Consider the following 22,805-nt stretch of genomic DNA (forward strand, 5'->3'; position numbering starts at 1 on the left):
GGATACTGGTCTACTTTCATTCTTTTGCATGTGACTGTCCAGTTTTCTGACACCATTTATTGAAGAGACTTTCCTTTCTCCATTGTATGTTCTTGGCTCCTTTGTCAAAGATTAGCTGTCCATAGATGTGTGGGTTTATTTCAGGGCTTTCAGTTCTGTTCCATTGATCTGCGTATCTGTTTTTGTGTCAGTACCATGCTGTTTTAATTCCTATAGCCTTTGTAGCATATTTTGAAGTCAGGGATTGAGATGCCTCCAGCTTTATTCTTTTTTCTCGGGATTGCTTTTGCTATTTGGGGTCTTTTGTTGCCCCGTATGAATTTTAGGATGCTTTGTTCTATTTCCGTGAAGGATGTCATTAGGATTCTGATTGGGATTGCATTGAATCTGTAGGTGATATGGACTTTTAACTATGTTTCTTCTTCCAATCCATGTGCATGGAATGTCATTCAATTTCTTTATGTCATCATAGATTTCTTTTAATAATGTCCTATAGTTTTCATTGCATAGGTCTTTTACCTCCTTGGTTAAATTTATTCCTAGATATTTTATTCTTTTTGTTGCAGTTGTAATGGGATTAGATTCTTGAGTTCTCTTTCTGTTAGTTTGTTATTAGAGTATAGAAATGCAACTGAGTTTTGTAAGTTGATTTTGTACCTTGCAAATTTTCTGTAGTTGTTGATTATTTCTAATAGTTTTCTGATGGATTCTTTAGGGTTTTCTATATATAAAATCATGTTGTCTGCAAACAGTGAGAGTTTCACTTCTTCATTGCCAAGTTAGATACCTTTTATTTCTCTTCCTTGCCTAACTGCTCTGGCCAAAACCTCCAGTACTATGTTAAATAAGAGTGGTGAGAGTGGGCACCTTTGTCTTGTTCCTGTTCTCAGAGGGATGGCTTTCAGATTTTCCCCATTGAATTTGATGTTGACTGTGGGTTTTTCATATATGGTCTTTATTATGTTGAGGTACTTTCCTTTTATACTCATTTTATTGAAATTTTTTTTCATAAATGGATGTGGGATCTTGTCAAGTGCTTTCTCTGCATCTATTGAGATGATCATGTAGTTTTATTCTTCATTTTGTTCTTGTGTGGCATCACATTGATTGATGTGTGGATGTTGAACCATCCCTGCATCTCTGGTATAAATCCCATTTGATCATAGTGTGTGATCCTATTAGTGTATTGCTGTATTTGGTTTGCCAATATGTGGTTGAGGACTTTTGCATCTATGTTCATCAGCGATATTGGCCTGTAATTTTCCTTCTTTGTGTTATCCTTGTCTGGCTTTGGGGTCAGGGTGATGTTGGCCTCCTAGAATAGCTAGGAAGTGTTCTGTCTTCTTCAATTTTTTGGAATAGTTTGAGAAGGATAGGTACTAAACCTTCTTTGAATGTTTGGTAGAATTCCCCAGAGAAGCCATCTGGTCCTGGACTTTTATTTTTTGATTACTGTTTCAATCTCTTTACCTGTGATTGGTCTATTTGGATTCTCTATTTTTTCTTGATTCAGTTTTGGGAGGTTGTATGAATTTATCCATTGTAAGAGTTTATCCATTTCTTCTAGATTGTCCAATTTGTTGGCATATAGTTTTTCATAGTATTCACTTATAATCCTTTGTATTTCTGTGGTATCTGTTGTAATTTCTTCTCTTTCATTTCTAATTTTATTTATTTGAGTCTTCATTCTTTTTTTTCTTAGTGTCTGGCTAAGGATTTGTCAATTTTGTTTATCTTCTCAAAGAACCAGCTCTTAGTTTCATTGATCCTTTCTACCATTTTTTGGGTTTCTATTTCACTTATTTCTCCTCTAATTCTTATTATTTCCGTCCTTCTGCTGACTTTGGGCTTTGTTTATTCTTCTTTTTCTAGTTCTCTTAGGTATACTTTAAGATTACTTATTCGAGATTCTTATTGTTTGTTAAGGTGGGCCTGTATTGCTATGAATTTCCCTCTTGGGACAGCTTTCGCTGCATCCCGTATGAGTTGGTATGGTTTATTTTCATTTAAACTTGTCTCCAGATATTTTTTGATTTCTCCTTTAATTTTTTCATCGATCCAATGGTTGTTCAATAGCATGTGGTTTAGTCTTCACATATTTGTGATGCTTCCAACTTTTTCTTGTAGTTGATTTCTAGTTTCATAGCATTATGGTCAGAAAAAATGCTTAATATGGTTTCAACCTCAAATTTATTGAGGCTTGCCTTAGTTTCCCAATATATGGTCTATATTTGAGAATTTTCCATGTGCACTTTGGGAGAATTATGTATTCTGCTGTTTTGGGACAGAGTGCTCTCTCTATATTGATTAAGTCCATCTGGTCCAATTTTTCATTTAATTCCACTATTTCCTTGCTGGCTTTCTGTCTAGATGATCTATCCATTGCTGTAAGTGGAGTATTGAGGTCCCCTACTATTATTGTGTTGTGCTTAACTTCTCCTTTTAGGTCTGTTAATAGTTGTTTTATGTACTTTGGTGCTCCTGTGTTAGGTGCATATATATTCATAAGTGTTATATCCTCCTGGTGGAGTGTCCCTTTTATCATTATATACTGCCCTCCTTGTATCTAATTGCCTTTTTAATCTTGAAGTCTACTTTGTCTGATGTAAGTGTGGCGACATATGCTTTCTTTTGTTTGCTATTAGCTTGGAGTGTCATCTGCTATCCCTTCACTCTGAGCCTGTGTTTGTCTTTAGAGCTGAGATGTGTTTCCTGAAGGCAGCATATTGTTGGGTCTTGTTTTTTAATCCATCCAGCTACTCTGTGTCTTTTGATTGGAGAATTCAATCCATTTACATTTAGAGTTATTATTGATATATGAGGGCTTAATGCTGACATTTTATCACTTGTTTTCTGCTTGTTCTGTATTTCCCTTGTTTCTCATCCCATATATTTCCAACTGCCAATTCATTTTGGTGATTCTCTATGATGGTTTTCTCATTATTTATCATTTGTGTCTCTGTTCTGATTTTTTGTTTAATGGTTACTGTGAGGTTTGTATAAAAGATCTCGTAAATGATGTAGTGCATTTTCTGATAGCCTCTTATTTTCTTAGTCTAAGCAAGTTCCATCCATTTCCTCTTCCTGATCTAAGTTATCATTGTCACAAGTTATTCCATTTTGTGTTGTAAGTTTGTGGTTAAAATGAAGGGATTATAGTTATTTTTGATGTTTTCCTTCCCTTTATCTTTAATATTATAATTGTTTGCTAACCTGTTCTGAAAAAGAGTTGCAATTTTCTGATTTTGTCTGTCTATTTATCTCCTTGATCAAGGCTTCATAAGCCCTTTCTTTTTTTTTCTTTCATGTATTAGTGTCTTCTTGATCATTTCTTTGGGCGGGTTGGGGGTGCATCTTGTGGCAATGAACTCCCTCAGCTTTTGTTTATCTGGGAAAGTTTTTATTTCTCCATCATATCTGAAGAATAGTTTCGCTGGATAGAGTATTCTTGGCTGAAAGTTTTTGTCTTTCAAGATTTTGAATATATCATTCCACTCTCTCCCAGCCTGTAAGTCTTCTCTTGAAAAATATGCTGAAAGCCTGATAGGGATTCCTTTGAAGGTTATTTTCTTCTGTGTTGCTGCCCTTAATATTTTTTCTTTGTCATTGACTTTTGCCAGTTTTACTAATATATGCCTTGAAGAAGGTCTTTTTACATTGATGTAATTAGGAGTTCTATTACCTTCATTTACATCTAATTCCAGCTCCTTCCCCAGGTTTGGGAAGTTCTCAGCTATTATGTCTTTGAAGAAGCTCTCTGCTCCTTTCTCCTTCTCTTCTTCCTTTGAATACCTATAATCCTTATGTTGCATTTCCTAATTGAGTCAGATATTTCTTGGAGAATTTCTCTTTCTTTTTAGTCTTATTTCTCTCTACTCCTCCATCTGCAGCATTTCTATATTTCCGTCTTCTAAATAACTAATTACATCCTCCATAATATCAGCTCTGTTTTTTTTGCTTAAACGACAAACATTTATTTCTCACGGTTCTGGAGGCTGAAAAGTCCAAAATCAAGGAACCTGTAGATTCTGTCTCTGGTGGGGACCCACTTCTTGGTTCACAGACAACTGTCTTTTCTTTGTGTTCTCCATGGCAGAAGCTGGCAAGAGAGCTCTCTGGAGTCTCTTTTATAAAAGCATTAATCCTATTCTTGAATATCAGCTCTGTTTTTTAAGGACGCCAGAGTTTTATTTATCTCCTTCATTGTGTTTTTCATCTGCAACATTTCTGATTTTTTTCTAGTTTCAATCTCTTCTGTGAAGAATTCCCTCTGTTCATTAATTTTATTCCTGAGACCATTCAACTGTCTTTCTGAGTTTTCTTGTAACTCATTGAGTTTCTTTATGATGATAACTATTTTGAATTCTCTGTCATTTAGAGTGCAAATTTCTGTGACTTCAGGATTGATTTCTGGGTACTTGTCATTTTCCTTGTTGTCTGGAGTATTAATATACTTTTTCATGCCATTTGATGGAGTGGACTTTTGCGTTTGCATAGTGGTAGTGTCTGGTCACAGAATCCACCTGCCACCACTTGGGGGGCAGGAGCTGTGTTTTCTGAGCCTGCTGCAACCCCTGGCAGTTGTGCCTATCTGTTTGAAGCTGTGCCAACAGGGCCCATCTCCATTTGCCCACTGGCTGCTGCTGCTTTACACATGTAGGCACAGGTGTCCTGGCAGGGATCCCCTGCTCTGGTTGACTGGCTGAGCTTGTGTGCCAGGCAGGAGTAGGGGGAGAGGTGCTTTGTTTTGCATGTATGTGTGCTCCTGCTCTGCACTCACTGTCTGCCCACCTGGGTTGCTCAACTTGGTGTGGACACCCCACAATTGCTTAGCCTCCTCAGTGTGGAGTGTTCCCACAGGCTGGGAGGCAGCTCTGAGAGTGCAAGCATTCCTGCAGAGGGCTGCCTTTTCCCCCATCTCCTCTCAGAGTCATGCACCGGCTGCCATGGGAGGTCCTGTGCCCTACATCACTGCTGCTCCAGAGGGAGGAGAGATCTGCTTACCTCCTTCCACCACCTCCTAGGGGAATCTAGCACCTCCACCTTCAGATGTATGGCTGTGTGCATCTCTCAGATGTCTATTGTGTTGTGTGAATGTCCTCTGTTAGTTTATAAGTGTTCTTCTCATTGTATCTTATGGGGGAGAGCCTAGGGCAGCACTCACTCCACCATGATGCTGATGACACTCCAATAATATTTCGTTTTTGATCAAAATACTTCTAGAAGCTGATGATTCAATTAATCAGACTATTACTGAGTGCCTACTGTGCACCAGGCACATGGTAGATATTTGATTTACATCAACCGTTCAATCTCAAGGTGAAACAAAGGCAGGTGCACAGTTGAGATCTCTTGAAGGTTCTCTAGTCAGCTTTGATGGTGAAGGAATACTCAAAAACCTACTTATAGCCTACTCCCTGAAGTACAAAGTCCCTCCCATGTTCTTTGGACCATAGTGTGAAGTTTCTGATTTCTCCTCAGAGGTGTAGCCTTTGGCATGCCCACAGTCACTTTGGGATGATGGTGGTTTTGGCAGGCCTCTTTCTGACTATCTCTTTTCCTTACCACACCCAGCTGTTAAGCTCTACAGATCGCAGGCTGCTCCTCTGTTGTTTTCAACAATGTCCTTAGGCATAAATTGCTCCACAGACTGATCCAATCAAAATCATTTCTTTGAAGGGATATTCCCTGAGGTTGGGGTTTGAGGTTTGTTCTGACTACAGGAGGGTGCCTCCCAGCTGTCTTATCCCCCAGCTCTCATCAGAAAACTAGAAGGCCTACAGTTTAGCTTATATCCCAACAAATCTACCAATCTCCTCTCAAGTCCCTTTTGCCACAACCTCTACTGCTTTTGAGAGCACACTCAGGCTTGAACTTCTCCACATTCTGTTGTCAGTGAAGTCATCTCCTTAGAGAAGAGCTATGGAGTTCTCTTTTACCACCTGCTTCTCTCCACTGGCAAAATCTCTGAGCCATAGCTCTGAAGCTGGGGTGGGGCAAACGGTGTGCTCTCTCTCAGTTACACCTCCTTTAGGAGCTGAGCTCGCTTTAGGAAGGGAGAGCAGTAGCTTCAGATCTTCCTGCTTCTCCTAGCAATAAACCTCTATCTTATGAGCCTGGGCAAGTGTAGCTGGTACTCCAGGATTCTTAGCAGTGCCACACTCAAGGTAGAGCCTGCATCTCACAAGAGGGGGACGGTGGAAGAAGGGAGCCTCCACCTTTTGGCTGCATTTGTTGGGAAATCAGATTCAGCAACTAGAAGCTGGGGGCAGGATGAGAAATGTTGACATCCTGCCCTCTCTCCAACCCCCTCCCCGGGAAGATAGCCCTTTGGCTGGGAACTGAGGGCAGAGGGACCTCTGTGTTCCTGGCTATGCCAATCTGGAGGGGAATTTTGTGTCACTGAGCTGGGAGGGGGGAGAGAGGGAGTAAGCCTTGGTCAAATACCTCATTGTTCTCATTGACTCTCATTGTTCTTACTGAGTTTTTATAGGTTATCTTGAATAAATGTTTTTTTCATTTACTGCATACCCTTAGGACTATTTCCAGAGACATTAATGGTGTTTGTCTGGTTTTTTTAAAAATAATTTTTACCAGTTTCACTGAGGAGTGGGTCCTAAGAGGTCCCTACACTGTCATAATGGAAGTGAAACGCCCTTATGGACTGCTGTTTCTCACATATTGTCCTCATTCTAGAATGAATGAGAACTCAATGCCTTTGGGTTAATTAGAAGTAATCCTCCATCTCCACGTTTTAGCCTACATCTCCATTCACAGTGTTTTTTTTAGAAATAAAATTTCTCTTTTATTTATACTTTTACAACTCTTGTCTATATGAAAAAGAAAGTGCCTAACTACAATAACATTCCTGCTCCTCCAAATATTCCTTTTGAATCCCCAACCACCTCCCTCCATCTTGACCCTGACCACCCTCCCTCATGGTCACCCACGGGGTCAATCAGACTTTTGTGATGCTCTGGGTAAGCAGAGAGTCTAGGGTGCTGAATTCAATGACACAATCAAGCTTCTCTTTTCTCTTTTCACTGAGGTCATCAAGTATTTCTGCCTGCCTTAGTCCAAGGGAAGGATCCAGAAGGAAGCCATTCTTGCACAGAGGGCTCTCCAAATTCTTCCTAATGAGTACGTTTCTTCACTTAGCAGTCTCCCTGTTTCCACTGTTGCCTTTGATTCTCCTCCCCCCCAGATTTGGACATACAATCAATACAGACACACTGCACCTCGTGCTAAGAAGGGTCTTGCTATTGGTTTAATGCTTTGCTCTTTTTGTCTTGAAATTCTTAATCATTTTTTATTAAGGGATCTGCATTTTCATTTTGTACTGGGCCCCACAAATCATGTAGTTGGCCCCGCTGAGTGGGAAGTCACCACATCCTACATTGTGTCCTTAGTGACCAAATGGCAGACACAAATGGTTTCAGCCAATTTAGCCTCCTTGGCAGCCTCAGGCAGCCCCAGAAGCACTTCCTGGGTTCCTTGGGGATGCTTTTAAGCTGGTTTCGCCACTAGCACATTGAGTACCATGTCTGCTGAGGCTCAGCCTGCCCATATTCCTCACAGATCCTTCTAACATTAATTGAACAAGTATTTATTGAGTACCTAGTATATTCTCAGTACTATGGTAATTACCGTAAATACGAGAGACTAAAATTTCATTGAAAGGAATTAACTTATGTTTATGTGATAAAATTAGAATTGTATTTTTCAACTAATGTTCCAAGGAATATTTGTGTCCCATAAGATGTTAGTAGGTGGTGCTGTAAAGAAAAGTTATACTAATAAGTAAGTTAGAGAATCATTGGGTTAACAGTTCTTCATTCTGCAACTTCACGGGGACTTTTACATAATTACATGCATCTTATATCTCTTCATATTTCTTTAAAGAAAGATCTTTCTTTTTTTTTTTTTTAACAAGTATCATTTATTGCTCACAATACAAGTATCATTTTGTGCCAAGTATTGACATTGTTGGTCCTCCAATGATGAAATTAAAGGGGGATGAATTTAATTGATTTTCCCAAGTATAAGAACTTGTGACTCAAACCCAGTTCTGATGCCTTCACATTTCTAGGTCTCAAATGAATTAATGAGTGGATAAATCTCTTTGAATTAACCTTTAGGATACAGAATTGGATATAGCATTAATATATAATCTTAAGAAGGAAATATTATTTTAAAACATCATGGTTCTCAGAAAATTCAAGACTTCAGCCAAGCGGTTAATATTTATTACATCTAAAGTCACAGAAGAATTTAAATATCTCAAGGAAGACAATTTCTGCTTTGATTACTCCCTTTTCAGATTTCTTTTTGTTACTCAAGTGCCCAGCCGTATTCTTTAAATATCAGATGCTCTAATGTGATGTTTAGGGGACTCCGAGGCACATTTCTAAGAACGAGCTTTTTGAAAGAATTTCTTTATCTGAAAGATAACTGAGACTCTTATCTTGAACATTAAATGCCTGTAGATTCCTGGTGGGCCATGACCTCAGAAAGGCTCTGATTCAAGTTGTTATTTTGCGATGGGCAAGCTGAAGCCAGTGAGGGAGGGGGACCTGTTCATGACCACCCGGGAAATTACAAGAAAGCTAAGATTCGATCAGAGCAGTTCTCTTGCCTCTAGTGCTGAGCGATGAGAAATAGCAATTACCTGTTAGGTAGACTGCAGACATGTTCATCATTCCTATTAAAGAAATATCTTTCACATCTCTTAGTACACTGGCATTCTGTAGAATAGTTCAGAAAATGATGACTTGGAGACTAATGTAAGCCCTCATTTGTTTAAAATCCAAAATATGTGGAACAGGTAACACACGATAATTTATAAGAGGGCAGGGTCCAGCGTGGTATGAAATGATCTAGGAATGTATCACCTAATAAACATCTTATAATCGGAAGGGCCCTCGGTGCCAAGACTTGGACTGTTGAGACCTCAGTGACAGATGGGGGAAAACGAGGAAGAAGCCAAAACCAGGAGGAATTAAGGCCAAGAGACACCATCAGGCTAGATCACTAGTGCAGTCCTAGGAATTTGTCTAAAACAGCAAAGGAGTCCTGGTCCAAAATGGCATGTGTGCTCATCTTGGCCTAGTCAAAGGGTGAGGTATAGAAACATAACCTCAGGGCAGTGTTGATACTTGAAGTCAAGAGAGTGTCAACCACAGGGCTCCTGACGTTGTATTCTGGAACAGGACCCAAGGCAACCCGCATGCGCGCTACTGGGGTGGAGGCGGATGCAGAAAATGGCGCTTGTGGTATCTTGACTTGCAGAGAGTTCCAGCAGGACAGGCCTTCGCAGACGCTGTGGGCTGTAATTGGATTTCCTTCACATAGAGTCTAGGTGCCTTTGCTGTTTTCTTTCTGGGCCTCAGGGCGGCCCCTCAGGGATGCCACCCTTGCCTCAGGGTGGAGTTCCTGCCATTGCCGTCTATGTCTCTCCCACCGTCCCCATGTGGCCCCTCTACGTGTGTTGTGTGGAAGCTGTTCATTCCACCCTCAGCTCTTCCTCAGGAGGACGTGCTCCAAATGTGGGTGTAGATTGGGTGTGTGGCAGGAGGAGTTGAGTGCACCGTCTTCCTAGGCTTCTGTTTTGGACCCTCAGGGCCCACTGATTTCTTTTAGGACGTTAGGGTCACGCCACGTGTGCTGCTGTGTAACCTTTTTCCCTCTAAGTTGATATATTGTCAGTATTTTACATACTGCTAAAGAATCTTTATTGAAAAATTCTTAATTGTCTTTCCCCAATTATGAAAATAATACATACTTATGTGTGCATATGTGTGTGTGTGTGGAAAGTAGGTGTTGTTTTTGCACACGTATACATACTGATTGTAGATTAGATTTCTGATTTAAAATATGTGTTATAGGGGCCAGCCTGGTGGCCCAGCGGTTAAGTGCTCACGTTCTGCTTCAGCCCGGGATTCGCCAGGTGCAGACATGGCACCGCTTGGCAAAGCCATGCTGTGGCAGGCGTCCCACATATAAAGTAGAGGAGGATGGGCATGGATGTTAGCTCAGGGCCATTCTTCCTCAGCAAAAAGAGGAGGATTGGCAGCAGTTAGCTCAGGACTAATCTTCCTCAAAAAAAAGGTGTTATGATTATATATGCATATAGATAATAACAGATATACTATGAATTTATGAATTATCAGTTTATGAATTATCAATTAAACATCAATGGATGGACATTTTAATTATTAACAATTTTTTCTTACAAAAAATGGCAAATGAATAACTGATCAAATATCTTTGGGCATTAATGACAATATTTCAGCGGGAGTAATCCTAGAATGTTTGATTCCTAGAATGTTTGTTTTTTATGATTTCCACTCCTGACAGAAAATAAACCAACCACAGTTTTCATTAAATAATTTTCTTTAAATCATCTAAACATACCATGTGCTAGATTTATTTTTAGAGCTCTAAATTGACTGACAATATATAATTAACAAACATTATCTCATTTTCCACAAATCATGATGAAAAATTTCAACCTTTAGTTAAATGCTGCCATAGATTATAATTAAGGCTCAAACTAAACTTTCCTTAGACAAGAGGTGTTTGACCTTCTAGCAATTGCAAAGTGCAGCCGATGGAAGCAAAGGCAGGCCAGTTTCACTGTTGGCAGTAAAGGAAGGAACATGAAAGCAACAGAGGCAAGCTGGTAGGGTGCCACGCACCCTTTTGGCAATCAATAAATTCTTGCTGACTACTGACAGAATTTTTTTAAGCATATGTGGAGAGATGGAGGCCGAAAAAAAGCAGTTCTGGGACAAATATTATTAGAAGGGGCGATTTCTGATAAGAGCAACTTCAACCCAGAGAGAAGTTCCTCTTCAGTCTGAATGGGGGCTTTCTAACCATGAGCCATCTCTGTCCAGGCAATACCTGGAAACACATGGCCAGGAATAGCTGAATTGTCAAGGAAGACTTATTGGAGTTTGTTATATATAAATTACATACTTGTTCAATGATTTCTTCAAATCATTCAACCAATATGGCATGGTACCAGGATATTTGACCTAGAATCATAGTCATCTCTGTGTTTTCCTTAGAAAAAGCTGAGGCTCCTTTTCTTCTTTCATAAGGTGTTGAAGTCCCATGGGGTCACTTTCAGTGTGATAGGTGATAAATTATAGCAAAAACATTATTTAAAATACGTTGTTTTAGTGTAATGTGCCGTACCTTTCCTTATGTAAACAAAATGCTTTTTGTACCATCAGTAATATATATTTTGTTGGCTTACAAATGAAGGGCCTTACAAGCATTTAACTAAAAATGCATTATATTTATTTGTCAAAGATTTATGTAAAATGTCATTTGCATAGTCGGAGTCATAAAAGATTGACTTTGAAGCATCCCTATATGGGTTTAAGATAGGAATAATGAAAGGTGGCTTATAAACTGGTGACATTTTTGGAAAAATACATTGATATGCCAGTATATGCTAATCAAAGCTCTTTGATGAATGGTTTTCTTAATTACGATGACTGCGGAAGAGAAAAACTAGTGAAAACATGTATTCTTTCCTGGTTAAAAAAATTACCGTCTTTCCCTCCAGTAAAAGTAGAGACACTTTAGATTTTAGGACCCTCTTGGCTCCTAAAACCTAAGTGCTGCTTGAAAAATGGTCCTTTCAGCTCTTAGCCAGCAGCCACAGCTTAAATCCACAAGAGAGACGCCTAACAACTCTGCTTAAAATGGCAGGCTGCCATTTCAGAAAACTGTAGCTTTCTGAAGGAAGAAAAAAAACTAGTAAGCCGTTTAATTCACCCCCTTGGAACTAGATGTAAGTTAAGGAAAAAATAAGTAGAGTGAGCAGAAAAGATGCCTAATTCCTATTTTAAAAGTCTTTCACATTCATAGGAAGTAGTCTATAGTCACAGCATCCAGAGTAACCACTGAAACAGAATAATTTTAAAGAACTCTGCTCCTGTTAAATTGAAAAAATACGGATACCGTTCTTCCACTTGTGTCTGGACACATTGAGAGTCAGCAGACAACTAAGGAATGGGCAACTCCAAAAATGGCATGATTTGTAAATTATAGGAAAAAATATTTAGCATTGAATCCCAAATTTCTTTTCCTGATTTTTGCTGCATATATATCTGGTCCTCTGTATAGCTAGGTTTATGTTTCTATATATCTAGTCATCAAAAATGGCTCCTGAAAGTGAGAACACATTTAAGAGCTTATGGGTGTTCATAAAGGGAAAGAGTAAGCTCATTTAAGATTCTAGTTTAAATCTAAGCATATGATTGCCAATGTCACATGATAAAATGTGATCTGAGACCCTGTGGATGGAAGATATTCCGATTTCTAATACCCTTAAAAACACGTAATAGTTTTGCAGTGTATCCATTTCATAGAATGTCAACATTCAGCACCTGTTTATTGAGCACTTACACTGTCCAAGATCATGTGTTTAGGCACTCGTGCTACAAGATAAACCAGACACCTTCTCTGTTTTAAAGAAGTTTAAGTTATAGCACTAAGCACACCAACAAATCCTGGCTTCCAAATGCCGTTATCCTCCTAAAGGAATCAGGGCTCCATTGAGATATTGCCAGTTCCATGCCTGGGGCAGGGAAAAGTGCAAGATGAGCCTGGAATATTTTCTTGCTTCAGAAAGCAAGAGACTACGTGAAGAATTATGAGTATATATCAAAAGGACTCAGAAGCTGGCTGGAAGAGGACTCGAGAAGCCAATCATAAGACAATTTGAGCATCCAAAAAAAGAGAAGGCAATGTATTATAACCATGAATGAAAAAGAATATGTGAGTGCATGGGGATATTTAAAAAAGAGAGGGGATGGGAGGAGCTCTGCTGTACATAAGAATGCCAGCTTATAAAGGTAAAAGGATATTAGAATTAAGAGAAATCACTGCAACCACATATACAGGCAAGGATTACCAATCACTTCAGGCAAGGATTATCAATAGACACGAAATCAGAAAAATCCAGATCATGAAACACTCTACATCTTCAGGACAATTAGCTGGATTCTTCAAAAGTATCAATGTTATGAAAGACAATTAAAGACAGGGGAACTGTCTTAGGTTAAAGAAATTTAAAAGAGACATGGCAGGCAAAGGTAAGGTGTATTCCATGATTGAATTCTGGATACCACACACACACACACACACACACACACAGAGCACAGCTATAAAGAACATTTTGATGACATTTGGGGAAATTTGAATACGGACTTATTTTTGAAAATACTATTTTGTAATACTACATTTATTTAGTGTGATAATCATATTATGATTGTGAAAGAGAATATCCTTGCTCTTAGGAGATGTCTATACTGAGGAATTTAGGGTGAATTATTATGTTTGTAACTTATTTTCAAATAGTTGAGAAAAAAATTGAAGTAAGTACACGTATAGAGGTATATGTGTGTATAATGCATACAAATATTTGAGAGAGAAATAAAGCAAAAATACCAATATGTTGAAAATTGGTAAATCTAGGTGAAGGATGTATGAGTGTTCATTATACTATTTCAACATCTTTGTAGATTTGAAAATTTTCAAAATAAAACATTGGGGAAATAAAAAGACTTTAACTCTAACGGACCTTAGTTAAAACAAAGGCGCTCCTTTCCTTACAAATGGACAAATAAACAGGCCTGGATCATAGCACGATGAGGTTGAGTCTTCTTCCCTCCCACACCTCACCGTATTAGAGTTATGGCCTTTATATATGTTGTAAGAAGTCACAAAGTTCAGCAAAATTAACATCGCTTAACTGAAGGGAATTGCAGAGATGCTCTCCATTACAATTTCTCAACTAAAGGCAAATAATTGAAAAAACATGTTATGATTGGTAATTTTTGACTTTCCTCTTATGGCTCTCATTAATTTGTCTGTCCACTCAGCCAATGAACACTCGGGGTCAAAGCCGTGTGCTGGGGACCAGGACACATAGTTGGCCAAGACAGGGACCTGGCCGTCTTGGAGCCCAGCTCTTCAGTGAGAGTGCGGTTAAGTCAGATTGAGAAACATGTAAACACACCTTGATGCTTGACTACTTGCCCCAACTTGTATGGATTTTTTTTTTGGAAATCGTACTTTCATGAATTTTGTAATAATAAGTATTTTGTATCTGAAGAATCAAACTACTAATGCTGTCTATAATAAAAAAAAAAGATGTGGATGATTATGTATGTAGAGATGTTTGTCTCACCCTGTAGAAATGTTTACCAAAAATCTCTTAGCTCTCTCATCAAGAATTGCCATCTGAAAACGAAGAGTAACTTCTTGGAGAAGGAATTTTACTGGGAGATGGAAGCCAAGTTTGTCTCAAATTTTTAGCATCTTACCCTGGGTAGACATGGTCCCTTAAGAAGACAGGGATAGTTCTGCTAAATGGATGGAATGCAGAGGTTGATAGGACTGTGGCTGTAACATCTGTCACATATTGATCAGGTGGTTTGTGAAACAAATCTAGCTTTCTAAGTTGGTGTTTAATTCATTAATTCGATAAAAATTTATTGAGCACCTATGAAATGTCAACACTGAGCTAGACAGTTGGAATGCAAAAATAAATAAGACTCATTCCCCACCTTGGAAGAAATTACAGACTGGTGAGATGAGGGGGAGGGGAGACAGATATGTAAACAAAATAAGTGTAAAGCTGTATTTATTCTATGATAGAAATGCATTAAGGACATTACCTTAAAGTTAATCAGAAAATCAAAATTTCAGGTAAGTGATGGAGAAGAGAGAGTATTATTAGAGGAAGGAGCAGTGTGAGAAGAGGGATGTTGGGGAGCTGTTTTTAGGATATGTGGCTGGAGTGTGGGACATAGGGAGCTGTGTAAATGAAGCTGGAGGTGTGGATAGACGCTCAACCACGGAGGGCCTTAGAGAGCATACTGTGTCTGGACATTAGTGGATAGGAGTGACTGAAAATTCTAACATTTTAAGTGTAGAAACAAAATGATCAGAGTTGCATTTTGTTGCTCTGGCAAATATCATTATAGAAGAGAAGGAGGGGATAAATGAGTGAGCTATTGAGAACGTGGAACCCAGAGGACTCAGCGATTGATCTGTTGTCCAGGATGAGGAGCTGGAAACCACTCCTAGGTTTGTGGCTTGGGTGTCTGAGAGTCACTGATAGTGGCATTTGGTGACAGTGGGGATACAAAGTGAAAACAGGTTAAAGCCAAAATACTACTCCGCCATGTTAAGTTTTAGGCACTTTGCATCAGCCAACAGATAGTTGGATATACAAGTCCTAAGGACTAGAGAGTAGTTTCACTTAAAGAGGTCTGGATTTGTGGGTCATCGAAATATGACTGTTAAGAGTTAAAAGGGTAAGAGTAGATAAGACGACCTAAGGAGGGTACACAGAGCCAGAGATAAATGGAGACAGAAAACCTGCCTTTCAAGAGTGGGTGAAGGACGAAGAGTCATCAGAGAAGACCCTGAAACACAAGAGTACCTGATCCACGCTCGCTTCTACAAGTGAACTTAGTCGAGAATCTTAAGCTGGTGGAGCTGTTTCAGGGTCCACAGTGTGTCCAATATCAGTTGGCCAGCAGAGGCTGTGTACTGCAGTGCTATCTTAGAGCTACATGGTATGTTTCCATGCAGGCAGCTGATGGATTAGAAAGAGCTCTGGCATTAGCAAACCTGGGACTGAGTTCCAATTCTTCCATCTGGTGTATGACCTTGGACATGTCATCTAACTTCTGAGCCTCGGTGTTTCATCTATGCAGTGGGGGGAGTCGGGGAGTGTAGAATGCTTGCTATTCCTGTTTTATGGGGCTGTTGACAGTCAGGTAACACATTTGAAAATGATTTGTAAACTGCAAAGCGCATTAGAATTGAAGGGCTCTGTCATCACCCTGGCAGCTTTGGGGTGTCCCTTGGCCTGTATTCTAGGACTGGACTGGAAATGAAATGGGGTAAGTTGGCGCCAGAGCAGGTGCAGGGACCTCATTTTTCAGTCTTTAAGTGAGGGCATTCTTGAAAGACTGCAAAGCAGGCAGCCAGGAAAAATATGCTAGTTTATTTCTTTTTTTGACTTCTAAACAGTCAGTCTCATAAATTTGCAAATAGGCTCCCTTATGAGGTTGGCTCATGGTGCATTGTCAGATGTGTGACAGCCATGGACACTGCTCCCCTCCCACTATTGTGTGGTGCAGTTTCTACAGCCCGCCTGCCACTCTCTCTGGACGACTGCCTTTGGTCCCTGGAGCTGCTTTGTCCACTCGCCAAAGAGTCTGATGTGCCTGGACTTTACATTTCCCACCCTTCTGGCCCCCGGTCCCCAGCCCATAGCCAAAGACTAGAGGGTACTGAGCCCAGGCGCCTTGCGTGGAGCAAGGATAAGTCCAGCCCTGGCACACAGTTTGTACTCCAGAGCTCCCCTGTGGCATGCAGGAAGGTGGGACTTGGCCTGAAGTGGCCTCTTGCTTCACTTCTTCCCCTTTCCACTCCTGCTTCCCCTCTCCCTTACTGGTTTGTCCTGGAAGCGCTTCCCTGATGAATCCCTTGCATGTGCTTCTTCATCTCAGGGCAAGGTCTGCTTCTGGGGCATCTCCTAAGACAAGGACACTGACCTTGAGTACCTGAAGATGTTTCTCTCCACACAATCCCTTCTAACACCAAACCATTTTGATGCAAAGTTCTGTTTACATAAGCAATTTTGTTTTTCTTTTATGTACTTTTGCATAAAAGTTATAATGATGGTATAAATGTGTCTACAAATAAATTGATAGACCTAACCTAAAGTTCTATAAGATTATTCTCATAAGTATCTCTCACAATTTTGTTTTGTTTTGTTTTGTTTTTGTGGTCAGGAAGATTGGCCCTGAGCTAACATCCTTTGCCAATCTTCCTCTTTTTGCTTGATGAGAATTGTCCGTGAGTTAGCATCTGTACCAGGCTTCTTCTATTTTGTATGTGGGATGCCACCACAGCACTGCTTGATGAGCAGTGTATAGGTCCCTGCCCAGGATCCAAACCTGTGAACCCTCGGCTGCTGAAGTGGAGCATGCAAACTTAACCACTATGCCACCAGGCCAGCCCCAGTACCTCTCACAATTTCGAGAGTCTAACCCAAATCATTACAATTATGGAATGTTTTGATTTAAATCTATAATGTGGATTCCATTTGTTAATGCTTGCTGTATGTGAGGTCCTGTGATCGCTGCTTTGCATGCATTATCTTATTTAATCTCCTCAGCAAATCTACAAGGTTGGTCTTATTAGCCCCAGTTTACAGATGGAGAAACTAAGGCTCTGGAGGTTAAGTAACTTCTCCCAGATTGCACAGTAGATAGCTGGAGTCTGAGCTTGAACTCCTACGCCCGTGTACCTGCCATCCAATTTCATTGCATCAAAATGGATAAAACAGCAAGAAACATTTCAGTACAGTTTCTTCCATGTTAACTACAGTTAAAGACGAATGTGTTCTTTTGAAGCTTTCTTGATTTAAAGTTATTCATCATCCCGTGAAAACTTTTGTACAATATAAAGTATTAGAAATTTCTCGTGAATAATCTTTTTCCTTAATAGTGGTTTGGAAAGGAGTACTCTCTTGTTGTAATGAAAGAGCCCTTCAGGAGAAGACTCCTGGACAGTGTGTCTAAATGAAGAAACAATTCTTTGAAAAATGATCATTTTGGTATTAGAGGCCACTTAAAAATATTACATGAGTTCCCTTCGAACATTTGACTAATGAGATGATAGAAAACCATAAGTCAAGAAAGACAGTCATTGAGGAACTAGATGCTTTGTGTCTCCAGCTATCTGCACAATAGATTAAATAGTGCTTTTCTTTTGAAGGTGTTTTAAGAATTGTTAAACACACTGTTTTCATAATTCCTAAGCAGTTTTCATATCATTCGTTGGCCCCGGGAAAGACTTTTGATAGAACTCAATCAGGCAGAGAGAGGGTCACGGTACTGGCTCCGCGAGTTGTTTGAAAACTCTCGAAGGACATGTGGTCAACTCTGCTTTTGTGTGATGACAGATGGGTCATATATTTCTCTACAAAGTTAGCCATTGGCTGTAGATGCTCAGCTATAGCAATGAAAACTGCAGAAGTTATCAAGAGGAATGGTGTGTAACCTTACAGAATACATGGCAACTAAATAAAAACAGGGTTGCAGGAAATCCTGAAAAACTATCCATGTGCCAATGGAGGAAGAGAGTAAAGAAAGGAAAAGGCAGTTCAGAGACAGCCTGGCCCTGGAAGTCTGATTTAGCCTCTTGCCTGGGAGTTGAGTATATAAATGAAAGAGGCAAGCTCTCCAATGTGCTGAGAGGAAAAGAATTAAGAACATCTGAGTTTCTGTGAGAGAAGAAATGGCCTTCCCGAATCTACTCGTTTCTGTGGGAAGTAGCCGCACAAATGTTTTACCATCCATAAAAGTTCCCGGGCATGTGCTTTCGCTGTTGTTTTTGATGTCCTGGTTGCATACTGACCCTGAAATAGCTTTTGTGGACTGGTATCCGAGATGTGCGTGTTGCCAGTGGAAGCAATCATGAAAGCTGGGTTGCAACGTGGTGTTTGTGACAACACGGACGTGCATGCTGAGTCCTCTAGAAAAATGATGCCTTCAGATGAGCCAGAGAAACAACAGGATGACAAGAAGGAGATGAAGGAAACTGTAGAAAAGAAATGGGGACTAGAAACCTGAAAAGGAGAAGGAAGGGAATCGGAAAGGAATCAGAAAGTTTGCCAAAAATAGATGATCATACTTGTGAAGAAAACCTCCAATTTCATGTTATGTCTTTTTAGTTGGAAATCCATCTGCATGTACTCAATCGACCTCTTTGTGTTTGTATATTATCCCCTGTTTGGACTCTTTGGCTCAAAGATCTAAATCTTGAGCCTTCCATCCTTAAAATTTTAGTTAAAATGATTCAATTCAAGGTAGATTTGCTCAGGGAGAGGCATATCCAAATTCATGCAACAGATTTGAAATCATATTTATTTAAATAGACACTGTATTTCTGTGAGACTTCTCTGGACACTGAAAAAAAGAAAAAACCAGAGTAGTTCTCCTCATTAAAATCTGTCTTCCTGTGTGTGCCGAGAATGTCAAATGGCGGTTGCATTCTCCCCCAGGGAGTTTATAATCAAGCCCAGGACCCAGTTAGATGAAAAAAAAAAAAAGGTTTTTTTTAGTCTTAACAAAGTCATATTCTTTCTTCCACCAATCCTTGCCCTCTGTAAAAAATAAAATAAAAATTTTAAACCTGTTTATAAAAAAAAAAAAAATGTTTCCACCTATTAGGCCATAATAAGGAACAGGAGTTTTATTTAGTATGGAGGCAGAATAAAGTCATATTTTCAGTCTGTCCTGCACACATGCATGAGAAACTCTTAAGAAGCACAGATTTCTTTTTCTGATAATCATTTTTTTCCCCCAAATATTGCCAAATCCATACAATGCTCAATGATCTGCTCTGTTTTCGGTGTTAGAATACAGGCAGTAGATATGAGGCTTATCCTACCTTCAGTTTTCAGGATAATACAAAGACATACAAACTTGAGGGTCAAGATGGAAGTATTTTTGCATAAAATTCAGGGATGCAAATTCAAATGCCTCCCGGGGCCAGCCAGGTTGTATAAAGGTGTGAATATTAGCCTTTGTGAGGCATCTGGAATTGGTGGGAACTGTGGTGAAACTGAAGACATTGAAATAATAAAAAAAAAAATCTTAGCAAAGTACTGACCACAAAACAGGCATCAGATTTGGCAGATAGCTCCCGCAACTTAAGTGTGCCCTGTCTGGCACAGATAAATGGAATACCTTTGTGGTTATATGCATGCACTGAGGAAAAATAAGGAAAGGTATTAAAAATAGCGCTAGCAGCTTGGAGAGTAACTGAGTGGCCTTTGTCAGAGAAGATTTTCTAGAAAAAATCGTTAGCTGTAGTCTAAAATAAGGATGCATTTCTGTGCATCGAAGACCCTGAGACTACAGGAGAGACCTACAGGCTGTTCAAAGTGGTATTTCTCTTCTAAATATCCCACTTAAACCACCACATTCTCTTAGCTGGTTCTAACAAATTCATTTTGAGCCTGGGAAAGCCAAAGAAGAGAGATGGGGCAAAGGGATGGTGGGTCTGTCACTGGAGGGGAGGACCTTTCCTTCCCTTTGTAACCAAGTAGATAGAGAGGCTGGTTCTGGAGAAGAGCAGCCTCCATTTTTAGAGTCTCGCCCACTGGGGGTACCAAAATCATTGTGCACTGCAGTGGAAATAAAACAACTAGCTGAGGACTCATTCCTAATTCTCTGAAGATGAATCACATATATTTATTTCAGTGTCAGAGAAAAATTTCCTGAGACCCTTCTGTGGGCATTAGGATGTCATTTATTTCAATGGGCAGAAGCCTCCAGTATTTATCTCTCTGAAGGCATGTTATTCTCCAACACATTAATTGGCTGTGAAGGATTGATTTTTGAAAAATGATACCTTACTGAGGAAAAACTCTGATTTCCCGGTGCAGTTATCTTCTGAGTACTTATCTTTTCAGTGAAAGCTTTTCTCCATCAGTGGCTGGTTCCAATGAAGGTTTTTGAAACGTGTTTTAAAACAGTATTTTAAAAGAAGAGATAAGAATGGTTCTGTTGAGGATTTAAACTTTTCTTTAAAAGAATTTTAGGTGTTGGTAATTGCCTGAATACAAGGGGCCTGACATAAATTAGCAGTGATGTCTAGAAAATCAGAAAGTGAGTCTGCCAAATAAGAACCCCAGTGTCTGAAGGCACCTCAGAGGTGATACGCATGGTCCAATTCCCCATCCAAGGCTTGAGTTTCTTGCATGATGTCTTGGTTGGTAACCCAGCCTCTGTTTGAAGTCTTCCAGAGTCTAGGAAATTTACTGTCTCTTCATGAAACTCATTCCATTTTTTTTGACTTCTCAAGTCATTCATAAATTCTTCCTTAAAGTGAAAAAATTCACCGTTGTATTGCTTCCAGTTACTATGGAGCACTAAATAAATTTGAATTTTCTTGTAAATAGATTTCATATATTTGAAGAGAGTTGTTTTCACACTCTAAATCGAATCATTAAATCTTGTTTCCCTTTCTGTTTCTTTTTCTAGTTCACTTATAATGTTGCTAGTATAGAAGATGTGAGAATGTTTTCTGTGGTCAGATGGCTGTTTTTTCTAAACTCGGTGAGGGGCAGGATGGAGCAGATGTACATAGTATGTATCTATCAAGATCAGTCTCCTGGACTAGGAGGTTGGGGAAGAAATAAACTTAGTAGTAGACCTGATTTCTGGACTTGTGTGTTCCACCGTCTAAAGAAGGGGCCCCACACACTGCTAAGGGCTACTTCATGGAAGAGTACTTGAGAATAAATGGTACTAAGCTCTCAGAGGGGATTAATCTGGGAGGACTTCTTGAAGGAGGTGAGATATACTTAGGAGCTGGAAGACCGTGTGGTACATGGTTACAACAAACTCTGCATCACGAAGAAGACATCCAGAGCGACTCTTAAAGTAGCCAGTTTTCTTACTACCTGCTTAAGGCAGAGACTGATAAATAAAATCAAAACAAATTTAGACGAGGCAAAAAGACGTTTTATTATTTGACAGCAAAATTTCGTGTGTCTACAAGCTTTTGAGAATTTAAGTGATTCTATCTGTAGTTGGTATTCTTTTTCTGAGTATACACCAATATGGGTTTTTATCTTAGAGTGAAATACATTTCCTCAAATTATTTGATAACTTTTCTTAGTATGTAACAAGTTCATGTAAAGATCTTAGCATAAATATTTTAGATTAACTGTGTATTCTCAAAATAATTTCTTTGTGATAAAATTAAAAACGTCTTTTACCCTTCATAAATCATTAGTCTTTGTTGAGCCTTTTCTTCAACTCTCCATCACTGTTTCCCCTTTGGGCTGAAACTAAGCATGGAAAATTTCACCTTCCCAGACAGGCCTTTTTGGAAACCATAAGCAGTGGTAAAGGAGTTAAAATTTATATTTAACTTCAAATGCTTTTTACCACAAATGATATAATATGGGGTACTAAGCAATCATTTTTGGGTATAATTGAGCTAGCTTGTTGGTCTGTTCAATTATTTATGAGCCACTTATAGATTTATTTAGGTATATCAGCATACTCTGACTTCCATCTCCCAGAATAGAATATCTACAGCTTTTTTTTTTTTCCTTTTTGGGCACATAAATAAGAAGATTTCATACCAGTAAAAAAGATTTCCATGTTGCAAAACAATAAGGTGATTATGTATTCTATGAGGTTATTGGGAACCATATAAAACATGAAGAATGTGGAAGTAAAATGACATAGATCTCAAATATGCTCTAGGTTGATAAGATCTGAGATTGAATTAGAGAAGGGACTGGGGGACAATGTTGAGAGCAAGGCATTCGCTTTTTTATTTCCTCATTTAAGATTTTATGGTTTTAAAAAATGGACAAAATAGGGATTTGAGAAGTTGGAAGTCTTTAAATCAAAAGTGACCAACTTACACCCAATAGAAGTACCAGGAATTAAACGTTGAGACTAGGGTCCTGATTATTTATTCGTATTTATATATTTATTTATCCATCACTTTGAGTCATATGGGATAAAGACTAGTATAATATACGAATGAAACCTTTCAGAATAGAAGGGGAGAAGAAAGTGGCTAGAGGTAGAAAAAATTAAGAAGTAATAAAGAAAACTTGGCGAAAAGTCTAGAATAGTTCTTATTAGATACAGGAGGCAGTGGGAAGTAATAACTTTGATTGGGACTGCCTTTTAGTTTCAGGTGTCCTGGAACTTTTTGAGAAGGTGCAG

This window comes from Equus quagga, chromosome 12, assembly GCF_021613505.1.
Source record: "Equus quagga isolate Etosha38 chromosome 12, UCLA_HA_Equagga_1.0, whole genome shotgun sequence".
Taxonomy (NCBI): Eukaryota; Metazoa; Chordata; class Mammalia; order Perissodactyla; family Equidae; genus Equus; species Equus quagga.